Here is a 15,977-nt window from a genome sequence, read left to right as displayed (position 1 = left end):
TCTTAATTCCAGGCTCGGGTGGAACGCCTCTTTCTAACACACCCTGCACCCTTGTCTTGGAACTGGACCAGTTCTGGTTTGTCCCACGTGTCAACACCTGCCCAGGGTGGGTTGCTCTCACCCTGCCCGACTCGAGGTTCTATTGCTACAGCTTTGAACTATGAACCCTAAGTATCCACATCCAGAGAGAGCAGTTAGTGATTATTACAGGAATCACCAAAAGAGTCTACCGCCTTATGCTGTCTGAAGCAGCCCTTGTCTAATTTTCCAGGAGTCTGGCTCATTGGAAGTGTTTCTGGTCTCTTGATGTTTCCCCATAATGGGATGTTACCTCTTCCTCTCGGTCTATGCCAGCTCCTAGCTGCCCCTGCCAACGTTCCCTCCAGTCTTCATGCCAGCTTGACATCAGAAGTACCTAGAGCTGATCACAGCCACTGGCTTTGGGTGTCCTAAGGGAGATTCCTCTTTGCATGACAGGCCAGTTCACACTCTAAGCCAGTCACACATTTTGCTATGTGGTGCAAGAAGGGTGCAAACTTTTCCTCTGGGTTGTGGAATTTTTGTCAAACCGCGTCTTCAGGGAGCTCATCACAGAAGCTCCAACAATGTGAGAGCCATCTTTGGGATGGCAGAATCTCAGGGAAGGCATTGCATCTTGTGCAGGACCTGCAAGCAATCAGGTAAGGATGCAGAGATCACACACGGGTGGTCTGGGGGAAATTAAGAAAACTGAACTGCTTCCCAGCCAAGGGTTGGCCCCTGGGAAGGTGGGTAAAAGCGAGGGTTCAGCGGGCAGGAACTCGGGCCAAGAAGCAAGCATGAGAACGCAGGCCCTGGGAATTTGCAGGCATCTCAGGGAGGGCGCTGGGCTTCCCGCAGGTCGTGGGAGAGAGGCAAGCGCCAAATCTCCGAGGCCTGAGTAACCCTGGCTGACATCTGGATAACATCTCATACAAAAGAGCCTGTCCCTGCCAGAGAGCAGTAACCCCGGCAGGGCTTTCAAACACCCAGCAGGGTTTTTTAAAAGAGCTTTAGAGAGATTCTTTCACAACAACAAACTCACCAACAGCCACCCAGCTGGACACACCCCAAGACACACAGGTCCAGCATCCATAATAATAACCTGTTTCATGTGTGTGCAGTATGCACCAGGCACTGTTACCATCACTTTACACATAGTAATTCCTATAATTCTTATAAGTCCTTGGAGTCAATACTATTATCATCCCCAAGGCAGGTAGGGGGAACTGCTCCAACCCCTCCAACTCCCCTCACAGAGCGCCCCACGACCTGCCCGCATGCCCTCCCTGTGCTCCCCTCCGCCACTCTCTTGTGACACGCCCCCTCCTCACTGTTCTGCGAACTCACCAAGAAAATTACTGCCTCAGGGCCTTTGCACATGCTCTTCCAGAGAGGCTCTCCCGGCTGAAGCACTGGTCACCTCCTTCCATTCTTTATCCAAATGTCACCTTCAACGGGAGGCCTCTCAATCTAAAACAGCAACCCCTTCCCCGCGCACACATACCAAGCACTTGCCACCATTGCGCATACTGTATACTTTTATTTCTTCATCCATATTGTTGGCCTGCCCCACCAGAGCAGGGATTTGGGTCTGTTTTGTCCCCTGCTATGCCCCGAAGTGGCTGGAATTGTGCATAGCACACCGTGGGTACTCAGTGTCTGTGGAATGCATGAAACCACAATGCAAGAGGACATGCAGGCAGGAAGAAATTGGGCGACTCACCCAAAGCCCACAATCCTTAGGTGGCAGAAGCCAGATTCAAGAGCAGACAGTTGAACTCCCAGACGTCCCAGTCACTGTGCTCCTTTCCCCTGAACACATCCCTGTGCACAGCCACACACACACATAACGGCTGACACGGACATATTCATAAATGCACGCAACAGCTTCCAGCCAAGGGCATCTGCATGGCCTTGCCCACAGGCACATCCCATTACTCGGGCCCACCCTCGGGCCCACCCTCAGCCCCACCCTCAGCCCCCAGGCTTCTGGTCCCCAGTTCTCACCTCCTCAAGACCCCAGACTAGCCCTTGGTCTACACCCTGGAGAATGTGCGCTCAGCCTCCTAGTGCCCCAGACTGCTGTGGTACCAGAGCGTCCGCACGAGGACCGGCACTGGCCACCCACCTGGGATCCGAGCTGGTAGTGGCCAGGTCCGACGCCTCGCGCTGGGGAGGGAAGCCATGGGAGAGTTACTCGGGTGGCCAAGGACGCAGCCATATAAATCCCCTTCCCATCTCCTGGGCCTTCTTAATCGGCTGTGTCCCCATAGCACCCGCACCCCGGCGCAGTTAGGGTGCGTGATGCACCACTGTCTTTATGTCCCTTCCCCCATGAACTTAGGGCCTCATCCCAGCCCGGCTCCCCCTGATTCTCCAGCCTCCAGGACTGATGCAGGTAGCCACGCACCGTGGCACAGCCTCCTTTTACCCCCTGCTCCCTCGTTGCTTCCCATCCTGCCTTGGAGCCCGGATCCCTTCAGGCTCCACCCTCAACCCGAGACCCGCGCCCTCCCAGGTGCACCTTCACCTTCCAGGACGGGTGCACAGGGTTAGCACCATCACTGAAGCTTTAAAGGAAGAGCCCCGGACCTTGAGGACCGCGCCTCCTAGCCCTCCTCCCAGCCCTCCTCCCAGCCCCCCCCCAGAGCCCCGCCCTCCGGCCCCGCCCAGTCGTCTCCAGCTTTCTAGTGCGATGCACGTGGTCGAGCACCACCGCTTGGCGTCCTTCAGCCTCCAGGGCCTCTCCTGTTCTTCAGCCGCTCTCGGACCCTCCCAGGCCCCACTCCCGCCCGCCCCGCGTTCTGCCCCACAACTTCCACCCGTGGCACACGGATCGCACCCCACTTCCTGCACAGAGCGCAGGCATCCGTCCCTGTGGCGCAGGTAGAACTCCGCGGGTGCCGCTGCGCTGGTGCTGGACCGGGAAGGGGTTGGGAGCGCACGTGATGCGGCCTGAGAGCGCCTTGCCACCCCGCGAACGCAGGGCCTGGCGCAGCCGCAAGGGTCTTGCCCGCCGGGTGAAGTGCTCCCGGGCCTCTGCGCGCGATGCTGCCGAGGACCAGGGGCAGGTGCGGATCCCGCATCGCCGCCGCCTCCCCGCGCACGGTATGCACCCCTGAGCCTCGCTGGATCCTGCAGGGTCAGAGGGGACTTTGAAGCATGTCAAGACCTCGACACCCCCTTCCTGAACCCCATCCCTCTGGGCCGCAGTGGCGGCGTGCCTCGGAGCTGATTCAACGGCAGAGAACCTGATTTTAGCCAGAAGAGCCCCGGTCTGCTGGGCTCAGATCAGGGACCCCCCTCCTCTCCAAACCTACCTCTGACTTTTTAGAGACCTTATATGGAACTCCCAGAGGACTCCCACTGGTCCCCATGTCCCAGTCCGTGGAACCATACATGCCCTGAATAAACATGTGCTGATTTCTTACTGTGTTTTAGACCCGATGTTGGAGTTAACAGGATGAAGCAATCATAGTCTCTGCCCTCCTAAATCTAATACTCTAGGGGAGAGAGGGGAGTGCGATGGACAAGGAAGAGACGAAAATAATAATGACAGACTGAGGTAAGTGCCACCAAAGAAATGAACAGGCAATAGTAAAAGGCTGGTAGTTGTAGCAGAGGTGTCATCTTCTCTGAAAAGGTAGCATTTGAACTCAGCTCTGAAGGATGATGGACCTCACCGTTCAGAAAGCCAAGGGAGAACATAGCAGGGGAGGGGGGGGCCTGCATATCCAACGGTCCTGAGGCTGAAGCACATTTTGCCCCGTCCAGGGCCTTGCACCTCAGCCTTCCTTCCTTCCCCTCCACTGACTCTTCCTCCTCAGCCTTAGAGATTCTGCATCGTCCTGACAATCCCTTTCTTGCCCTGCCTCTTCCTCACCCCCTCCCCTCCATCATGGATAAATTTCTACAAAGCATGAGCTAATCTCCATCAACAGGAGATTGGAATGAGATGTGGGATTGAGCATTGGGAGGGAAGCAGGCCTCTATTTGTAGGAGGAAAACAGGAAGTTTGTAGGATCCTATCTGAGGGGTCAGTGACTAAAGGTACTTGAATATCAAAATAGGTATCTAGCAAGAAAGATAACTTAAAATTGTCTGCCTTCCAGTTTCTGGGGATGAGAGTGATGCTTTAGGTTTGATTACACAGATGTCTGCATTTCTTAAAATTCAAGGAATGTACACAAAAGACTTGTCTGTTTCTTGCACGGCAAGGTCACTCTCCTCCCCAGCAACAAAGAAACAAAATATTGAGCTCTAGGTACTGATGTCCATGCTGAAGTGTTTTGAGGGGACAGGTACTGATTGCTGCATCCAAAAAGTAACACAGGTTGATGGAGGGGTAGAGGGTGGGAGGGAGGGAGTGATATGTGATAAAGTAAATAGAACAACACGTTAATTGTCAAATCTAAGGCTGGGCAGATCGCCAGTGTACCATTCTCTCCATTTTTCTGTATGTTTTAAAGTTGGTAAAATGTTGAGAAAATGTGTCTTCCCACAGCAGCTGCCAGTCATTTTTCTGTTCAAGTGGGACCAGCAAGGCTTCCCTTAGTTGGGGAAGGGTTCTTAAGGGTCTTTCTTAGTCCTTCAAGTGTGAAGAGAGTATTAGGAAGCTTTAGTAGATTGAGATGGGCTGTTGGTCCCCTGGGTGCTGGAGGAAAGGTGGGAGGGAGGGAGGGAGTTGGGGCCACGGGGAAGATACAGGACTGGGAGTTAGATGAGGTCTGGGTCAGAGTGGCTAAAGGCAGAAGCAGCATCTTCTTTCTAACCACATCTGCCACTTAAAAAGTGGGCAAAGGATGCTGTACACCTGAAACTAACACAGCATTGTAAATCAACCGTACTTCAATTTTTTTTAAATTGGGTAAAAGCTCTGAATAGACATTTCTCCAAAGAACATATACAAACAGCCAACATGAAAAGATGTTCAACATTCCTAATCATTAAGGAAATGCAAATTAAAACCACAGTGATAAATCACTTCACACCCACTGGGGTGGCTAAAATCAAAAAGGTGGATAATTACAAGTGTCGGCAAGAAAGCAGAGAAATCATAACCCTCTTACACTGCCGCTGGAAATGTAAAATGGTGCAGCCACCTGAGAGGGAGTTTGGCAGTTCCTCAAAATGTTAAGCATAGAGTTTCCATATCTCCTGGAAATTCCACTCCTAGGTATATAACAAAAAGAATTGAACTTGGGTAGTAAAGATCATACTTGTACAGAAATGTTCATAGCAGCATTATTAACAAGAGCCAAAGGTAGAAATAACACAATGCCCATCAGTGGATGAATAGATAAAATGTGCTATATATCCAATGGAATATCAGCCACAAAAATAAATACAATACTAATAAATACCACACGTGGGTGACATCAAAAACATTATACTAAGTCAAAGAAGCCAGTCACAAAAGCTCATATATTGTATGATTCCATTTATAGGAAATATCTAGAATAGGCAGCTCTAAAGAGATGGAAAGTGTAGGGCTAGAGGATGGAGGGAAACAGGGAGTGATTACTAACCGGTACAGGCATTCTTATAAGGGTGATGAAAATGTTCAAAAATCAGAGAGTGGTGATGGTTGCCCGACTCCATGAATTGTACACTTTAAATGGGTGGATTGCATGGTATGTGAACTATATCCCAAAGCTGTTAAAAGAAAAAAAAAAAAAAAGAGAGAGAGAGATGTGAATGGCAAGACTCCTAGATAAACAACAAGGTCCTACTGTATAGCATGGGAAACTAGATTCAATATCTTAAAATAACCTATAATGAAAAAGTATGTATATGTATAACTGAATCACTATGCTGTACACCAGAAACGAACACATTGTAAATCAAATATACTTCCATTTAAAATAAATAATTTTTAATGGAGAATGTTTATACAATTAAGAAAGCAAAAAGGCAACCTATAGAATGTCAGAAAATATTGGTAAATCATAAATCTGATAAGAGATTAATACTTAGAATAATGAACTTCAACAATCCAACAACAACAGCAAAAAGCAATTTAACTGGTCAAAGAACTTGAACAAGTATTTCTCCAAAGAAGATCTGCAAATGACCAGTAAGCACACAAAAAGATGTATCACATCATTAGTGGTTAGGGAAATGCAAATCAAAACCACAGTGAGATACACTTCACACCTACTCAGATGGCTATTTGAAAAAAAGAAGAAGAAAATAACAAGCATTGGCAAGAATGTGGAGAAACTGGAACCCTCGTGTGTTGCTGGTGAGACTATAAAACACAGCAGCCGCTGTGAAAAATAGTTTAACGGTTCTTAAAAAAATTAAACTGAGAGTTACTATATGACCCAGCAATTCTACTCTTGGTAATATACCCAGAAGAATAGAAAGCAAGGACTTAAACAGATATTTGTACATGACTGTTCATAGCAGCATGATTCACAATAACCAAAAGGTGGAAATGACCCAAGTGTCCAACGATGGATAAGTGGGTAAATAAAGTGTGGTCCATCCATACAATGGATTACTAGTCAGCCTCTAACAAGAATGAACTTCTGACACACACTGCATCAAGTATAAAACTTGAAAACATGGAAAACAGATGTAAAAGGACACATATGGTATGATTCCACTTATATGAGGTCCCTAGAAGAGTCAGATTCACAAAAACAGAAAGTAGGACAGTGGGGGCCGGGGCGGGGGAGGGGTGGGGAGTGAGTGTTTCGTGGGGACAGAGTTCCTGCTTAGGATGATGAACAAGTTCTGGAGCTGGACGGTGGCGATGGTGGCATGACCTTGAGGATTTACATAACATCACCGAATTGTAAGCTGAAAAATGGTTCAAATGGTCAATTTTATGTTACGTAATTTTACAATTAAAAAAAAAATTTTAAGAGCCTACCGCCTACCATAGCTCCCTCCAGTCTACTTCATGGAATCTAAACTCCTCCAGCCCTCTGCTCCGGCCAGCCTGGGCTCCTTGCCTCTCACTGTCTCCCATCCTCCTCATATTCCCAAATCTGTCAGCCCTGCCTTGCAGACTCACAGACCTGCTTCCCCTTGAAAAGCTGGGGCAAGGTGGCGTGGTGGGGCTGTCCTGGGACCGGGGACAAGGCGGGCGTTGCTAAGCAAGCTGGTCTTGGGGCAGGAAACTGAGGCAGGAAACTATCCTTAGCAGTTAGACGCTCTTCCCAGAGGCAGCCACAGATGCAGCTGGAGAAGCCAGAGGTGGGGGAGGCAGAAGCGGAGGCGGGAGCAGGGGGCTGACCTTTGGAGTCTAGTCCAGGACCTGAGGTCAAGGTGTCCCAGAGGCGACGCATTTCCTCTGCGTTCTCAACTTCCGCTCAGCTTCCCGGTCACACTGGCAGTAACAATGACAGCAGCAGTAATTAAACAGCCCGGGGGCAGCCAGCCCTGCCTCTGCCTCTGCTCCCTTGTGCCTTTCTAGACTGCGCCCATGAGGACACACAGGGATGAGGCCTGCAGTGACTGAATCCCTGGGGCGCCCACAGCCGGATGCCAGAAGAGGCCAGAGCAGGTGCGCAGAATGTCGAAGGTGAAAGGCCAAAGGGCGGCCACGCTGGAGCGGCTGCAGGAGAGGGCTGGGCAGAGGCCTGGCAGCCGGACTGAGGGGCCAGGCCAGCAGTGCGTGTTTACGTTCGGAAGAGCAGGGCCAATCTGCTGCCTCCCACTGCGACCCTGGACTGGGGGAGGGGGGCCTCCACGTGGGGGATCAGATGTTTCTCTCCTGAGCTAATCTCTGGGCTTCATCCCAGGGGTACTCCGCAGCCTTCCCAGAAGACACGCCCACCTCTGAGAACCCCCCCACCCCCCCCACAAGACATCAAGAGACATTATTCAGGTCAAGAATCCTGCCTCTCCGCCCATCCCCCAGGAGCCCTGAGCATCCCCACAAGCCCCGCCCCCAGCCCTGCCTGGGCTGCCCCCATCCAGCCTCGCACTGAACTTCTAATTTGGCTGCCCAGAGTTTGCAACCCCACTGGGCCACCCCAGAGAGAGCCGTGGGACGCCAGCCTTGTTCTCAGTGCCCAGGTCCTGGGAAGAAGAGGAGGAGGAGGAAGAGGAGAAAAGCTTTGATGATTGGCCAGGAGTCTCTGCCTGAAATTCCACCATTCAAGTTTCCCCTTTGGGTGATGGCAGTGCATCCTTTATCTGTTCCAGAAACCTCCTTGGTCCCCCAAAAATGCTTCAGAGGGAAAAAAAATGCCAAGGGGGCACACAGGTTCCAGAGAGCTGTGCAAAGCACGTGAGCATAAAAGGCTCTGAGAAGATCTGCACCGAATGGCCCCACTCAGCTCCGCTTAATCCCCACGCTTGGCCCCAGTTCCATGCAAGTACTCTGGGCATCCAAGGCCCCAATTAAATGCCCACTGTGACAGCCCAGAGGCGCAAGGGGGGCCATCAGGCTGCAGAGGGAGTAAATCAATTAGGGTGGACCCGGAGGGAGGGTATGTGGGGGACACAAGTCTACACGTCACCCTCAGTCAGAGACCAGAAATGTCCCCAGAGCACTGGTAGAGGGCTCAGCCCTCTCTGCCACAGCTTTACTCCTCATTCTGGCTCCCAGCTGTCTGATCAAACCCCGAGTCTTCCATCCAAGACTTCAAATGCCCCCAGAGCTGTGTTTCCTGCTCCCCACCCCCAGCCATGGTGGGGGCCACCGTGCCCATCAACAGAGCTCTAACAGAGACACCACGGGCATTGTCACCAAATGACCACGTGCTTACATTATAAAGATCAGTGACCACAGTTAGACTTTCACAAACACGATGCTTCCCTGACAGTGATGGACACTTTCGTGTATTATTCCTGACACCAGGAGGACAGCGGGTGGGGATTGGAATCATGGATCCAACGTGATCCATCATGGGACAGTTAGCAGCTGTGTGATGCCAGAGCGGTGAATTAAACTAGCCAGATCTCATCTGGAAAATGCGACCAGTTCATCACTGCTGAGCATGGGAATTCTATGAGATACAGAACTCAGCGCCTAGCCTGGTCCTGGGCTATTCCAACCTTCCTTGGAGTCTTTTGTCCCACCCCTGCCCACAGCCCTACAGGGCTCCCACCTCCCTTAAGGTAAAGGCCCAAGTCCTTCCCAAGGCCCATAGGGCCCTGCACAGCCTGTCCCCTCCCTCCCCTCCCCTTCTCCCTCTCCCCCTCTCCCCCTCTCTCACTCAGCTCCAGCCACATGAGCCTCTTTATGATACTAAAACAAGTCAGGCACAGTCCAACCTCAGGGCCTTTGCACAGGAACACTCTTCCCCCAGATCTCCCGCACTTCCATCAGGTCCCGTTCAAATGTCATCTCCTCCAAAAAGCCACCCATGATAAAACAGACCCCCTGGACTGGGTTGCACAGGGTCCACCCAGAATTCACTTCCACCCAGAACTTGTGAATGTGACTTTGTTTGGAAATAAATTCTTTACAGATGTCATCAAGTTAACATGGGGACAGGCGGAGGGTGTGTATAGCTCAGTGGCAGAGCATGTGCTTAGCATGCACAAGGTCTTGGGTTCAATCCTCAGTATCTCCATTTTTAAAAAAAAGTTAACATGAGGCCATACGGGGCGCTAAATCCAATATGGCCAGCATCCTCATAAAAAGAAGGAAATTGGATACAGACACACAAGGAAGAAGGCCACGTGATGATGGAGGCAGCGATTGGAGCAATGTATCTATAAATCAAGGAACCGGCAGGATTGCAGGCAACCCCAGAAGCTAGGGAGAGGCAAGGGAAGGGTTTTTCCCTGGACCCTTCAGGAAGAGCATGGCCCTGCTGACACCTCGACTTTGGACTTCTGGCTCCCTGAGCTGTGAGAAAATAAATTTCCTTCAGCTAGGGCCGCCACAGGAAACTAACATATCCCCACCTTGTCTCTTCATTCCTCAACCCAGCACTTCCTTTTCTTCTCAGCACTCGTGTCCACCTGAAATAGCACACCGTCAGTCCTCACCACCCACGATCGCGTAACTACGAATTCACCTCCTCGCTAAAACGTACATGTAACCCCTGCGTTGTCACCAGTGGGACTCTCTCTCGGACACGCATGGACGGAATTGTGGCACCCAAGGGTGCATGGTCCCAGTGAAGGTCAAAGACAGGCAACCCTCTGTCTCTTTCTTCCAGATCCTGCACCGTGAACCAGGGTCCCTTTTGAGGTCTGTATTGCCACGCTTTTCATGCTTTTGTGCTTTTGGTTGGCGATTTTGCTGTTGAAAAGGACCCCCGAGTGTAGCGCTGAAGTCACCTGGCACTCCTAAGTCAAGGATGGGACTGAGGGAGAAAACACATGTTAGGTGAGCTTAGTTTAGATGGGAGTCACGGAGCTGCCAGCTGAGAGTTCGATGAGGAGTGAATCCACAGTGTACATGAATGAAGGGGTCTTTCAACGGAAATACACATCACGCAAGGTTATGTACTGATCAGTGGATGAAAATGCTGTGGCTTCTAATTCAGGCTTGGAGGAGACCAGACTCCCAGCAATGGCCAAGCCATGGGGTTTTCAAGGAGAAAAGGAGGTGGCAGGTGGCCAGCTTGGCTGGATGGGGGACACACAGGCCAGGGGACAGTCAAATACTTGGTTCTGGGAGGGGTCTGTCCAGCTCAAGCAAGAAGGCCAGCTGAGCCACTCAGGTCACACTGTTACATGCTATGTGTGAACTCTAGCAATATACTAGCCTGAGTCTCCGGGTCCCCGCCTGCCAATGGCTGGTGCTGGGAGAGCCCGTGGGGCAGGATTTAAAATGTGCATTGATGCTTGGCTGATGACGAGGTGTTTCGAATTATCAAGCCTCTTCTTTCATTCAAGCAACAGCCAATGTGTCAGCTTCCACTGTCTTAGAGAGAAGCTGTCTCAGTGAAAGATGAAAGAAAGAGAAAAGAAAGAAAGAAAGAAAGAAAGAAAGAAAGAAAGAAAGAAAGAAAGAAAGAAAGAAAGAAAGAAAGAAAGAAAGAAGGAAGGAAGGAAGGAAGGAAGGAAGGAAGGAAGGAAGGAAGGAAGGAAAGAAAGAAAGAAAGAAAGAAAGAAAGAAAGAAAGAAAGAAAGAAAGAAAGAAAGAAAGAAAGAAAGAAAGAAAGGAAGGAAGGAAGGAAGGAAGGAAGGAAGGAAGGAAGGAGGGAAGGAAGGAGGGAAGGAAGGAAGGAAGGAAGGAAGGAGAAAGAAAAAGGTTTTTGTGTGTCTAAAGTCAGGATACCAAAAGAATTAACAACCCCAGGCTGGGAGAGACACGGCTCCCCGTGGATGCAGTGTGGATAGAAGCCAGCTCAGGCTTGGACCAGTGGTTCTCACCCATCCAACTCTACCTCCCACCCCAGGGGACACTGGGCAGTGTCTGGAGATGATTTTGGTTGTCAGAATTGGGGGTGCTACCAGCATCTGGTGGGCAGAGGCCAGAGATGCCGTTAAATATGCTATGATGCATATGACACCCCCCCTGCCCTCACCAACCAAGAACTCTCCAGTTCAAAATGTCAGTAGTGCTAAGGGTGAGAAAGGCTAGATGCCAGCAGCACCTCCCCCAGGTGTGACAATAAAAATGTCCCCAGAGGTCACCTGGGAAGCAGAACTGCCCCTGCTTGAGGACCCCTGCCTTAAGCCTACACTTTAGGATGCAACCGGAAGTCATCAGCTTGGAGACGTCAGGCTGCTGCAGCCTCAGAATAATCTGAGCCTGAAATGTTGAATTAGTAATAATAATCAGTGTTATGACAACATGGCTCTGTAGCACCTACTATATGCCAGGCACCCTAGGTCTATTCCTTCACTTAATCCTCGCAAGGACCTTGTGATTAAACCCACTTGTAAATGCAGAATTAGAAGCACACGGAGGTGGCATGACTTGCCCAAGGTCACACAGTGGGCAAGTGGTAGAGCTAGGATATTAATCCCGATTGCCCAGCTCCAGAGTCTCCACTTTCTAAGCATCGTGTTTGCCTGATTGCGCAGTGGTGCTGCCAGGGTTGCAGGGGTGAGGCTGGGAGACAGGTAAGAAAAGGATAAAAGCTCTAGATATACAGGTGGCACCTAAGGACCCTCCATCCCAGGAGTCTCAGAGCCTAATGGCTCAGCAAGGTTTTATTAGGCACTTACTGTGTGCTCCATGCCCTGGCCATGAAGAGAGTAACAAAGCTGGTCTTGAGTTGTCAGAGACATCTTTCTCAGCCTCTCATCCAACAGCCAGGAGCTGAGCACCTATTAAGTGTCAATATTTGCATTTGCACTTAACAGATGCACAAACTAGGCTCAGAGAGGTCAAACAACTTACCAGGAACACAAGGCAGTTAAGCAGGATTTGGGAGGGTCCTCCCTCCACCTCCAGAGCCCCCCACACCACAGGCCCCTCCTGGGGATCATCAGTATTTTTTTTTTTCCCAATTCACAGCCCTGTTGAACCATCCTTGCCTTCCCAGGGTCTCAGGACCAGTGCATACACATACTTTCTGTAGAGGTTTCTCTGCTCCTGGGGCCAAGGACGCAGCCTCTGGGGCTGGCCATGGTGGCAGGAGGAGCAGAAGGCAGGAGGACGGCCACTCATCTGGATGAGCCAGGGGTAGCATGGAGGTCCAGACAGGGCAGGATAAGAAAGGCAGCCTCATTTGAATTTTAGGTCAAAGTCCCAAAATGCTGGGCTCGGGGAAAATTGGCAGCCACAGGCTCTGGGAGTGGCAAAGGGGGAAAGCTGAGACTTGCCTGTTTCAGCAGCAGAGGGGAAACTGAGGCCAGCCTTCAGAGTATCTCTTTGAGATCAGGAGTGATATTCCCAACAGGAGGACCTAAACCAGGGAAAGGAGGAGGGGACCTGTGTGTGCTGGGATGAGGGGGTTGGGGGAGGGGAGACTCTCCAGAGCTCATTGGAAACTGAGGGGGAAGGAGGGAAGATTGGGTTGCATTTGTCTGGCAGACTTTGGGGGTGTTGGGTTGCTAGGTTTCCCCCCCCCAGCTCTATTGAGATATAACTGACATATCACATTGTGTATGTTTTAGGCATACAACTGTAATAACATGATACAATTATGCATCATTAGTTAACACTTCCTCCATCACATCACATAATTACCATTTCTTTCTTGAGAACACTGAAGATCTACTCTTTCTTAGCAACTTTCAAGAACACAATACAGTATTGTTAACTATACTCACCATGCTGTACGTTGTTAGATCCCCAGAACGTATTCATCTTTTAACTGGAAGTTTGTCCCCTTTGAACAACATCACCACCTTTCCCCCAGCCCTTGGAAACCACCATTCTACTTCAGGTCCATATAGAAGTGAGATCATGCAGTATCTGCCTTTCTCTATCTGACTTGCAAGGAGGAGTCAGAATAAATACTTGCTCTAGACGCAGGAACGATCCCAGAGGAAACTGACCGAATGGTCTCCCCTCTCCAATCTCCAGGTCTCTGTCTCTGCTGTGTCCTCAGCCTGAAACTCTCTTCCTCACCTCTTCAACGGCCCAACTCACACTCATCCTGCAGATCCCCTAGTAAGTGTGGCTTCCTCCAGGAAGCCCTCCCTGATCCCCAACTAGGAGAGAAGGGCTTTTTTGTCAGTTTCACCTAACCATAAGCAGGTGAGATTTGTCTCAACATTTAAGGGGATAACAACCCCATGGCTGGGAAAAACATCTGGCAGGGGGGCTAGAGTTGGGGGCTCCAGCCCCTGAGAAAGGGGTCACTTGGCACAATGATCCCCGCACCCTTTGGGGATTCCCCCCCACTCTGGGAGGTCTTCTGCCTCAAATCTCACCTGCTTTCCGCCTGAGTGTTCAGATAACTGGTGACTTTTATCTTGGTTGTTCTATTCTGGTTCCACCATTCCTAGCTGAGCAAACTTGAGCAAGTTACACAGCCTGTTTTCTCACATGGAAAATAGACACGATAATGGTGCCCACTTCATAGGGCTGCTGTGAAGTTAGAACAGACCTCAAAGCAGGTGCTGCACCATTGTCTTCATCATCATTATCATCATCTCTTTTCCCAGTTCCTACAGTCCAAGGGCAACAATGAAATTCCATTGCACCCTCCCGTGGCAGCGCTGGGGTACTGCACCCCTCCAGGCACAACTCATTACATCACTCTGGATTCTAAAGGTTACAAATTTAAAAAAAACAAAACAAAAAACAAAAAAACTCTTTTAAATCAGTCCAAGCTGGTTTAAGTCAAAAGATAATGTACTGGCCATAACAGGCTTTGAACTTGCTGTGTCCTCCTCCTAGAATGCCCTCACTCCCCCACCCTTCCTCCTTCTTAACATTCAAACCAAATGTCAATGCCACCTCCACAGGGATCCTTTGGCTGGGTCCCTATTTTTTCAATATTGAGCACAACTGTGTGCCAGACCCTGTTCTAGGCACTTGGGATAGCGCTGTGGGCCACACAAATGAAGACCTTTCCCTCAAAGCTGTCATTCTGATGCGGGAGACAGAGAACCAGCAAATATAAGTACTCCACAGAGCATGTCGTCATGCGGTGACTCTTGCCAAGAGTAAAATAAGTCAGGAAATGGGAGAGGTGTGTGGGGGTGTAACCTCGAAGTGGTGGGGGGGAGGGTGGGCTAGGCAGGCCTCACTTAGGGGGCAATGTTTGAGACCAGACTTAAAGACCAAGATGCAGTTGGCCATGGGACTATCAGGAGGAAGAGCTTTTCAGGCATAAGGAACAGCAAGTGCAAAGGCCCTGAGGCAGCCCAGTGACTTCCAGGGGATGGAGATTGTTATTGTTCCTGGCTATGTCCCCAGGGCCCAGACCAGCACTCGGCACAAAATAGGGCTTAATAAAGATTGCATGAATGAAAGCCCAGCCACGGGCTTCAGGAATAGCTTGCTCAGGGTTGAAATGATGGCTGTGGGGCCATTACCCTCCTCCACCTGGTAGCTTCATTCTTATAAGAGGTCTCTCCCTGTTATCGAAGATGGTGATTCAGCTTCAAATGCTACTCAAGACCCAAAAGTCTGTTTCCCAGGATTCCCTGCGAAAGCCCTGACACAGCTCACTGACTGAGGGTTGGTGACGTGTCCATCCTCCAACCAGTCCATGAGGCCAGGAGATGGGATGTGGGTGTGGCTTGAGGCCAAGTCACATGCCCTACCCAGACCACACCTAGCGCAGAGACAGAGCTCCCAACGGACATCTGGGATTGTGGCATGCTGGGAAGGGGGAATGGACACAGAACCAGTTCCCCAAATAATAAGAGGTTTTACAGCTAGTAAGTGGTGGAGCCTGGTAGCTCCTGGTTCAAAGCAGCCCTGAAATTCTCAGTGCTGTCTGGTGGCCCCTTAACACCAGACTAAGGACCAGTGGTGGGACCAGCCACTGGGTTGAAAGGAGAGCTTTTAGCATTAGGGCAAGCCACCCCTTCCACCCCTGGGATTGGAAAAGAGGTAAACAGAAGGCAGGCTCCCAACCGGACCACGCAGGGAACAGAGGGACCACAGACCACAGGCAGAGAGTGCTTACTTAGATTTGTTCTTCCCTGGCAGGAATGGATAGCAAACCAGAGGATGGCTGCCCCTCTGGTCTGGCCTGGGATGAGGATGGGGTGGAGGTGGAACTGCAACCCAGTGGGAGCTCCACGAGGACCCTGATATTTATGAAGCACCCATTGTATGCCAGAGCCCAGAGGCTTCATTCCAAGTTCAAGGCAAAGAAAACAAATGTTTTTTGTTGAGTGAACCCCTCCTTCACCACTGCCCTGTAAAGGTTCCTACCCCCTCAACAAGGGATGAGGAAGCTGAGAAGGCCAAGGGCAAGGCCAGGACAGCCTCTGCCTAGCTCCCTGGGGGCCAGGCCAGGAAAATGCCTGGAATTGTGAGGTCTGAGGGTCATCTTCCTGCCCCTCCCAGGCTGCTGACCCCTGGACGGGCACCCAGAGGCCTGTGAAGCATCCCGCCACCTGGGGTTCGAACCCATCCCTTCCTGACTGTCCAGGTCACCAGTATTCATCACATCTACGGA

The 15,977-nt window shown here is 50.7% G+C and overlaps 1 long non-coding RNA gene across 1 annotated transcript in view; it reads right to left on the bottom strand.

The window, feature by feature from the left end:
* Nucleotides 1-5,487: 5,487 nt before the first annotated feature.
* LOC116148401 (uncharacterized) overlaps nucleotides 5,488-15,977 on the bottom strand; it is a 70,469-nt gene continuing 59,979 nt past the window's right edge. The window contains exons 2-3 of the long non-coding RNA XR_010378070.1: nucleotides 7,268-7,360; nucleotides 5,488-5,676 (exon numbers count right to left, since the gene is read on the bottom strand). This is a non-coding gene — a long non-coding RNA (uncharacterized LOC116148401). The remainder of the gene's footprint in view (nucleotides 5,677-7,267; nucleotides 7,361-15,977) is intronic.

This window comes from Camelus dromedarius, chromosome 27, assembly GCF_036321535.1.
Source record: "Camelus dromedarius isolate mCamDro1 chromosome 27, mCamDro1.pat, whole genome shotgun sequence".
Classification (NCBI taxonomy): domain Eukaryota; kingdom Metazoa; phylum Chordata; class Mammalia; order Artiodactyla; family Camelidae; genus Camelus; species Camelus dromedarius.
Note: the sequence above shows the minus strand (reverse complement) of the source record. Positions and strands in the feature narration are given on the sequence as shown.